The sequence below is a fragment of the Suncus etruscus genome, chromosome 2 (assembly GCF_024139225.1).
Source record: "Suncus etruscus isolate mSunEtr1 chromosome 2, mSunEtr1.pri.cur, whole genome shotgun sequence".
Classification (NCBI taxonomy): Eukaryota; Metazoa; Chordata; class Mammalia; order Eulipotyphla; family Soricidae; genus Suncus; species Suncus etruscus.
The window spans coordinates 42,042,699-42,053,289 of record NC_064849.1 but is presented as its reverse complement, the minus strand read 5'-3'; the positions used below and the strand labels follow the sequence as shown (position 1 = coordinate 42,053,289).

Sequence of the window (10,591 nt, the reverse complement as noted above, 5' to 3'; positions counted from 1 at the left end):
TAAATATATATTTTAAAAATTAATTAAGTTGGATGTATATTTAAATATATATATTTGCCCCAGTCAGTTAATATTTTAAGATTTTGATGATTTAATGAGATCTTTTGATATTATAAATATTAAAGAATATTTAAACAATTAAAAACTCTTTCCCTCCCAATTAAATACTCTTAAGCATTTAACAATTTGTTTTAATCGCTTTCTCAAATATGAGCTTACAAGAAAGTTCAAACAATAAAAATTGCAATTATGGGTTTATTAATGAATTTACACTTTTTATGCTTTAATACTCCTTTATACACTCCTAATACCCCCTACATGCAAACTCAAATGCACAGATTTATAAATGCATACTCATTCATAGATATCACAGTTATAAACACGTATCTACTAATATCAATTTGCACACCTAACAATCATAGATAGAAATATTTCTATAACACATCTACCAGCTCATTTATAATTCACTGTAGAACTCTTGAACTAGAAACCATTTCAAATTACTGATATAAATATCAAGGATTATTTTTAAAAATTGTCTCTAATTTCAATATAATATTAGATAGGAGCATGCATACAAGGAATAAGCAACAATCATTAAGGTAGTAGATAAGATTAGTATGCAACTCTATTTAATAAAATATATGTAATTGTACAAATATATAGAAAGGTCATTTTAGTTATTAAAATAATATAATTAGTGTGTTCTTATATAATTTGATTGTACAAGTAGGGAGAAATAGCCAAAACAGATATTTTTTTTTCTAAGGAACACATGATTAAGGGGCCAGAATAATAGCACAGCTGGTAAGATTTTTGTTGTATGCAGTGGACCTGGGTTCTATCCCCAGCATCCCATATGGTCACCTGAGCCTGCCATGAGTGATTTCTAAGCACAGAACCTTGAGCAAAACCATGTATGGCAAAAACAAAAACAAAAAATTCAACCACATTATTAAAAACATATCCCAATCAATTCCCTATCTTATCTGTATTTTATAAGTTTGAATGAAGTCCATAATGTTAATACGATTAAATCTTTCACTCCTATCTAATAATAAAAAATAGTAAAATAACAATGATCTTTAAATTAAGCTTTGGTAAATTTACTTTCTTTCTTAAGGGTTAGAGTGATAGTATGGTGGGCTAGACATTTTCCTAGTATGAAGTTAACCCCAGATGAATTCCCTAGAACAACCTATGGTCCCAAACTAGCCAGGAGTAGTCCCTGTATGCAGAGTCAGGAGTAAGACTAGAGCATCACTGAAAATACCCCTCTTTCCCCCAAATATTTACCTTCTTTAAGTTAAGCAGCAGAAAGTACACCCAATTGTACCCAATGCTACTATTTATTCCTCGATTGTTTGGTGACTTCCATAAAGCGCATTGCCCTTTGGGGGAAGAAACTTCTTACACAAAAATTAATCTGAAACCTTGAAGAACAAATTTCTTTAGCAAGAGACTAAAGCATCCAAATTGACTGTAAACAGAATGACATCTTTTCCAAGAAAGATCCTTTTTACTGGGCTACAAGTTGCAGTTAGGAAGATGTTTCTAAGGTGGAGAACTTTGTCTGGTGTCCAAAAAATACTCAGCATACTAAACCTGTGATCCAATATTCATATCAGTACTTTAGCAGGCAAGAAACTGTTAGGTTATTATCAGAGTTCTGAATCTTTAAACAATTTCCCATTATATCTGGTGAAGAGCAATAGCACAGTGGGTAAGGTATTTTTGTTGGTTTTTTGTTTGTTCGTTTTAGTGCATTTGCCTTGCTCTTGGCCAACCATGATTCGATGCCTGGCATCGCATATCATTCCCCAGGCTGGCCAGGACCGATTTCTGAGCATAGTGCTAGTCGTAACATCAGAGCACTGCTGGGTGTGTCCCCAAAACAAAATAAAAAAAGTCCCCCATTATTATTTTAATCTTTTTATAATTTATGAAGATTGATCATCTCTTCTGTTTCCTTATCCTTTACTGCATCACATTTATTTTCCATTGTGTAATATTTTTTGTGGAATTTTGAGGAAAAAAGAATTCATGTTATCAATTGACCAGTTTTATTCACAAAAGATTGTTTATATATAGAAAACTATATATTTGAAAAATAAGATTATAGAAATTTGATTAAATTTGAGAATAAAATTTACAATTAAAATGATTTCCTCATATATAAATGGACTCTATATTACAGAAAAACATGCAAGTTGTATTTTGTAATAAACAAGAAATAGAATAGAAGATCTATTGCAGGTTTATTAAAAGACAATTTACTAAAATTAAATATTACTAATTTCATCTTTTAAAATATTTTAATTATTCTAAACATGTAAGATACAAAATCAAATTTTGATTATGTTTCTCAATCAACGATGAAACAATAAAAGATCCATATGGGTGGCTATGGAATAAAGAACATTGGATGTTGAACCCACTGTATTTAATATTGAAATTTATAGGCTGCTTCATGATTTCTTTGGAAGGTTAAATTATGTTTTAATATTCTACTGTGATTTTTCAAATACTCTCTGCTTACTACTTTTTCTCCACAGTTATCAAGTTTCTTCTGATTTGCTCCATTTTACTCATAGAAATCATTTTTTAATAGGTAATACCTCTTTCTCTTCAAAACAAGAAAGTTCAACTGTCAGTTCAAAGTATAAAAAAATGGATAATTAAAAGTGCTCAACAGTGTCTGCCAAAATAGACACTTTCATACAAAGTGAACTTGCTTTGTGAATAAAGCAAGTTTACTTACATCCTTGATTCTTTCAAAATCTGACCTGTAAATTAATAAACAGAAACAATATGAATTGGAAAAAAAAGTACCATGTAATTTAGAATATTTTGATACTTGCCTATGTTTGGTTCTGTTACTAATACATTTTGTAACCCTAGAAAGATATTTGATGAATCCATATTTTTGGGTTTTTTTTTTTGGGGGGGGCACACCCATTTGATGCTCAGGGTTTACTCCTGACTAAGTGCTCAGAAATTGCCCCTGGCTTGGGGGGACCATATGGGACACCGGGGCATCAAACCAGAACCACGGTTCTTCCTTTGCTAGCGCTTGCAAGGCAGACACCTTCCCTCTAGTGCCACCTCACCGGCCCTGATGAATCCATATTTTAAATTATCACTCTGTAAAAGGGGAAGATGGAAGCATTATATTAAATTAATTTAATTTAGTCTCATAATGTTACTCAGAGAAAAGCTGAGATTTTATCATATTTATCAGATGAACTTTTAGATTTAATGTACTTTGCTAATACTAGCTACATATTATTGTAGATAATGACTTCACATCAATCCTAAGGTATATACATGATTCATTGTTAATAAACTTGAATTTATAAGGAAAATAAATGAAAATATCTTAAGATATGTAACAGAACATTCATGGAAATCTAACAAATCATTGTTAATGATTTTTAAATAACTCTATGAAACATAAGCAAATAAACATTAATATAAATTATAGTAAATTACTTCAACTGAGGTTAGTGGAGAATAATAATATAGTGCTAAAGAAATAGATTAGATAGGTAATATGTTCATGCCTTGAACATGGTTGACTAGAACTCCATCACCCATATGTTCCCTGAGTCTGCAATCAATAATCTCTTAATATAGTGCCAAGAGTAAATCCTGAGCATAACTAAACATTGCACAAAACCATTAAATAAATAAAAAATAAATAAATAAATACTATAGACATGATGGCACAAATTTGCAAACATAAATATCACTAAAGTAAATTCATTACATGGATGAGTTTTAGGGTATATTAAAGCAGAAATCCAGTGCCTCTCAGCAGCTTGCAGTCGATTATAAAAAGAGTTAAATCAAAAGATGAATAGTTGATCCAAGCTTCCCTAAACTTTTTTCTTTTGAGATTAGACTAAGCAATTTACCAAAGAAGATACAGAGATAGCAACAGGTACAGAGGACAGTGCTCAGTTATTAATTATTGTCAGAAAATTACAAATAAAAAAAATGAAATATATTCTCACCTGACAATAAGAAGGGCTTACAGCAAGAAGACCAGAAAAAATTGGTAGGGTTTGTGAATAAAACAGAACTTGTAACTGTCAATGGAAATTTAAATTAGTCTAGTCTATGGGAAATATGTTTCTCAAAATATTACAAATAGGTGCTAGAGAGACAGTACATCAGTTAAAGCACTTACCTTGCATGTGACTCTCCCAGTACCAACTTATGAATCTGAGTACAAATTCTGAAGTAATCTCTGAACATTAGTGGTTGTGGATCCCAAATAATTATCTATCTATACCTACCTATGCATCTACCTATCATCTATCTATCTATCTATCTATCTATCTATCTATCTATCTATGTATCATCTATCTATCTATCATCTAATAATTAATATTCAGCATAATGTAGCAGTCTATTCCTAAGTATTCATCCAAAGAACATAGAAGCACTAATTTGCAGTGGTCAAGAGATATCACAGAATTAAGAATTTTTCTTTGTGTATACCTAAACCCAATTTCATACCTGACACTTCAAATTTTCTCCTAAGCACAACCAAGAGTGGATTCTTAAGCACAAATCTAGGAGTAAGCTCTAACCAACACAAGATACGATACAAATACAAACAAAACAAAACAAAAATACCAAATAAATGCTTGAAATATATTTATTTATTTATTTATTTTTTTTTTGGTTTTGGGGCCACACCAGGCGGTGCTCAGGGATCACTCCTGGCTGTCTGCTCAGAAATAGCTCCTGACAGGCACCGGGATTCGAACCAACCACCTGTGGTCCTGGATCAGCTGCTTGCAAGGCAAATGCTGCTGCAAACGCTGCTATGCTATCTCCCCCGGCCCAATAGATATTTATTGAAACATTGTATACTATAGCTAAGGTATATTAACAAAAATGTGGCCAAGACAGCTGGATATATCAAGATGTAGTATAAAGGCACAATAAAAAATAATATTAAAATAATGAAAATTTGCTGTTGTGAATTTGTGTGAAAGTTCACACAGATGTCATTTGGGAGGACATACTAAGTCAGAATTAAAAATATTTGATCATCCCACTCACATGTGAAACTAAACAAGTTAACAGACAAAACTAGGGGCAAAAAAGATAGCATACTATGTAGGGCACTTGTTTTGTATGAAGCATCAATATAGCATTAATAGAAGTGATTCTTGAATGCAGAGTCAGGAGTTACCACTGATCATCACCAGCTGTGCTCAAATACAAAAATAAAACTAACAAAAACATCAGAAAAATCTAAACAGAATTTAAATTTTCTACTTAGAACGAGAAACTAAATTTTCAAAAGGGATATTTAAGATTAATGTGGATAGGTAGTAGATAGACTAGGATGGGTATTGGTACTTAGAGGAGATAACTATGTAGTAGTAAGAATTTTAAGAAGAAGCCTGAAATTGTGCCCCTAAAATATATACAATTGAGTAAGCAACTACCTCATTTTTAAATAAAAATATATGCACAGTATATAATGCAGAAAGTAAGAAGAATGGAGACACAACAAAAAGGATTCCACCTCACATGAAAAGCACAGTTAGAAGGAAAAGACCCTTCTCTGAATCAAGAACTACAATTATAACATTCTTCAGCAAATGTTCCTAAACTAACTGCAGTTTTCCTGAACATACAAACTAAAGAGGCAGGTAGCCTTTAAATGTAAGCCCAACTACAATCATTTTTGTAATCATGGTGCTTAAAAAGATATTAAAAAATAAATATAATTCCTGAGGTTCAATATTTTAAATAGTAAAGGCAAGCTTTAGAAAAATTAAAAAGACAAATATGTTTTATTTATTTGTTTTGAAATTAGGTAGAGGGGTAGCCCAACTAAAAGACTAGAAGCATTTAGATGATACTCAGCCAACCAAACTGGAGATATAAATCATTCAATAATTCAACTGTAGCCTGGTGATAAAAATTTTGTTGTGAGGCCGGAGAGATAGCATGGAGGTAGTACATTTGCCATGCATGCATAAGGATGATAGTTCGAATCCTGACATCCCATATGGTCCCCTGTGCCTACCAGGAGTGATTTCTGAGCATAAAGCTAGGAGTAACTCCTGAGCGCTGCCAGGTGTAACCAAAAAAAAAAAAAACCAAAAAAAAAAAAAAAGTTTTGTTGAATCCTAGCAGTGCTAGGGATCCTGCCAGGGCTCAGGGTAACTTCCACACATCGGGCTGAGAGCGATATGATGCCAGGGCTCAAACTTGGTCTTGTGTATAAAACCCAAGCAACATTGAATTATAAGTTATCTTTCTAGTTCTCAAAGGTATTGCATATTGTTCTAATGCTTACCCTTACTATCTAGATTGTCTAGAATATTGTACTCAATTTCATTATTATTTTTTTTCTTTTTTTCCACCATCTTTATTTCAACACCATGATTACAAATATGACTGCAGTTGTATGATTTCAGTCATGTAGAGAACACCCCCTTTACAGTGCAACATTCCCACCACCAAAGTCCCAAATCTCCTTCCTCCCCACCCCACCCACTAGAGACAGGCTTACTATTTGCCTCATTCATTCAGATTGTTAGGGTAGTTCTCAATATAGTTATTTCTCCAACAGCCTTCATCACTCTTTGTGGTGCGCTTCATGTCATGAGCTGTACCTTCCAGCCCTCACCTTTTGTCTCTGAGAATTATTGCAAAAATGTCTTTAAATTATCTTAAAACCCATAGAAAGTGAGATTATTCTGTGTGTGTGTGTCTCTCTCTGACTTATTTCAATCAGCATAAAAGATTCCATGTACATCCATGTATAGGAAAATTTCTTGACTTCATCTCTCCTGAAGGCTGCATAATATTCCATTATGTATATGTACCACCATTTCTTGAGCCATTCATCTGTTGAAGGGCATCTTGGTTGTTTCAAGAGTCTGGCTATTGTAAACAGTGATGCAATGAATATAGGTGTGAGGAAGGATTTTTGTATTGTATATGTGTGTTCCTAGGGTATATCTCTTGGAGTGACATAGCTAGATCGTATGGGAGCTAAATTTCTAGTTTTTGGAGCAATCTCCATATCATTTTCTAGAAAGGTTGAACTAGATGGCATTCCCACCAGCAGTGAATAAGAGCTCCTTTCTCTCCACATCCCTGCCAGCACTGCTTGTTCTCATTCTTTGTGATGTGTGCCAATCTCAGTAGTGTGAGATGGTATGTCATAGTTGCTTTGATTTGCATCTCCCTGACAATTAGTGATGTGGAGCATTTTATCATGTGCCTTTTGGCCATTTGCATTTCTTCTTTTACAAAGTGCCTGTTCATTTCTTCCCCTATTTTTAGATGGGGTTAGATTTTTTTCTTGTAAAGTTCTGTCAGTATCATGTACATTTTGGTTCTCTCTCTCTCTCTCTCTCTCTCTCTCTATATATATATATATATATATATGTATATATATATGTGTGTAGTACCAAAATACACACACAGACATATATATATATATATATATATATGTCTGTGTGTGTATTTTGGTACTATATAACTTTTTGCTATAGTCCTTTATCTGATGAGTATTGGGTGAATAATTTCTTTCACTCAAAAGGGTGGCTTTTGTATTCTGGCACTAACTCCTTTAAGGTGCAGAAGCTTCTGAGCTTAATATAGTCCCATCTGTTTATCTCTGCTCCCACTTGTTTGGAGAGTGCTGTTTCCTCCTTAAAGATGCCTTTAGTCTCAATGTCATGGAGCATTTTACCTACATGCTGTTGTATAGTTATCAATAGTTGTTCAATAGTTATCAAAACAGCATGGTATTGGAATAAAGACAGACCCTCAAATCAGTGGAATAGGCTTGAGTATTCATAGAACGTTCCCCAGAGATACAACCACTTAGTTTTTGATAAAGGAGCAAGAAATCCTAAATGGAGCAAGGAATGCCTCTTCAACAAGTGGTGTTGGCACAACTGCTTAGCCACTTGCCAAAAAGGGAACTCAGACCCCCAGCTAACACCATGCATGAAGGAGAATTCAAATGGATTAAAGACCTTGATATCAAATATAAAACTATAAGGTAAATCTCATTATTCTTATAGTTGTTTATGAGTTTCAAAATGAAGAAAATTGAAGTGAAAATTGGAAGATGTCTTATAAAGAACACAAAATTTTTACCTTAAAAGTAGAGCATTTCTCTAAACTATGTGAAGTATATTTCAAAAATTGAAACTTGTACTATTATGACATATATAATTATAATAATGTAGATGACATGTTTATCCCACTCAAAATTAGATTTGAATGGATGCTTGATGTAACTGTTTCTTATTTATATAGATTTTAAATTCTTTAGTGCAAAGGCAGCTCTTATGAAACAAAAATTCTAGTTTTAACTGCCCCTCTAAAATCCTCAAACTGAATTCAGTCACCAATTACAAGGATAACATTTTAATTTCTCACAACACTAAGTTAAAGCTTGTGGACCTCTACTGTTATAGTCTGTAACTCATGTCAAATATCAGAATCACTGTAATGAGAAACAGTAAGACAATGCCATTGGTATATGCCATCAATAGAGAAAACAATGTCATTAGTGTCAAGGTAAAAGCTATAATTGAAGGGGAAATTGGTGACATGTTACAGTCAATATTTTAATTTGAAAAGTTACTATCATTAGTCTGTTTTCCTCATTAGTTTAAAAATGGTTTGACTTCAAAGTTTAAAATCAAAACTGTTTTGCAGTTGACCTGTAAAATTTTAAGGTCTCATTGATTAACCCTTTCTTTTGGATGAGGTTAATGTGGAAAAATAAGCAGAATAATTTTTACTCACAATGATGTTAAAAGCATATAAGTGATTTTAAAGCAATACTTGCTTTATTTTGGTTTACTACTTTGTTGAAGTTATAATAAGATTATTTTTAATATCTTTATTTAAGCAACATGATTACAGGCATGTTTGTAGTTGGATTTCAGTTATAGAAAAGAACACCTCCTTTCACCAGTTTTTTTTTTTTTTTTGGTTTTTGGTTTTTGGGTCACACCCGGCAGTGCTCAGGGGTTACTCCTGGCTGTCTGCTCAGAAATAGCTCCTGGCAGGCACAGGGGACCATATGGGACACCGGGATTCGAACCAACCACCTTTGGTCCTGGATCGGCTGCTTGCAAGGCAAATGCCACTGTGCTATCTCTCCGGGCCCTCACCAGTTTTATATTAAAATAAATTAGGCTTAAACATTAGTATTTAGACTTTTTTATTACAAATTTAATTGACCTATTTGCTTTATTAAACAAACAGCAATTGTTGGGCATGTTATATTTCCTCCAAAGATAATGCTGATTTTCATACTTAAGTAAAAAGATAAGGATGCATTTTAAGTCATTTATAACATAGAATAGCATTTTTGATCACATACTTTAAACTTTTTATTTTACCTGTAAAGGAACCAATTGTGACCTATCTATCACACAATAGTCATTTTAAAACACTTTTTCTAAGTAATTTATAAAAATAAGGAAATTGTCTACGGCAATACCACCCTGAACATGCCCGATCTCATCAGATCTCGGAAGCTAAGCTGGGTCAGGCTTGGTTAGTACTTGGATGGGAGGCTGCCTGGGAATACCCGGTGATGTAGGCTTAAAAAAGAAAAAGAGGGCCCGGAGAGATAGCACAGCGGTGTTTGCCTTGCAAGCAGCCGATCCAGGACCAAAGGTGGTTGGTTCGAATCCCGGTGTCCCATATGGTCCCCTGTGCCTGCCAGGAGCTATTTCTGAGCAGACAGCCAGGAGTAACCCCTGAGCACCGCCGGGTGCGACCCAAAAACCAAAAAAAAAAAAAAAAAAAAAAAAAAAGAAAGAAAGAGAAAGAAAAAGAAAGAAAAGAAAATTAACAATACATGAATTTTAATGCTATCATGTATTAGGAAAAAATTTAAGAGGCCCCACATAAATTTAAAAGAGGAGACTACAATTAAGAAAATAAAAATATTTTCATTTATAAAATGTTGCGGGACTAGAGATATAGCATAGCTGTAGGGTGTTTGCCATTTGCCATGCACTCAGATAACCCAAAACAGACAGTGGTTGGAATCTCGGAATCCCATATGGTCCCCCCTTTCCGCCGTGCTTGTCAGGGCAGATTTCTGAGTGCAGAGTTAGACGTAACCCCTGAACACTGCTGGGTGTGAGCCAAAAACCAAATATATATATATGTGTGTGTGTGTGTGTGTGTGTGTGTGTGTGTGTGTGTGTGTGTGTGTGTGTGTGTGTGTGTGTGCTGCAAAAGTTAGAACTTCTAAATTTATGTGAGCGATAATGAGTTTTTTCCCCTTAAAACAATGTGCAATGTCACAGTAACAGAATAAAAACAGGAAAAAAGAAAAACATAGAAATATAGGTTATAAAGAGAAAAAATAGCTTTATTTCAGTTGGAGTAAATTTAAAGTTGTCCAAAACAATTCCAGGATTGTTGATTTGAAAAAGTTTGGGTAATAATGATTTCTTAATAGTAAATTTAAAATGAGTATGTGGAAATATGGAGAATATAATGAGTTCACTTTAAATCTTTTGAAGTTCAATTTCTGAAGACATATAAATGAAGACTAGAGAGGGTAGAA

The 10,591-nt window shown here is 33.4% G+C and overlaps 1 pseudogene; it reads left to right on the top strand.

The window, feature by feature from the left end:
- Positions 1-9,494: 9,494 nt before the first annotated feature.
- LOC126002838 (uncharacterized) lies at positions 9,495-9,613 on the top strand (annotated as a pseudogene).
- Positions 9,614-10,591: the final 978 nt, after the last annotated feature.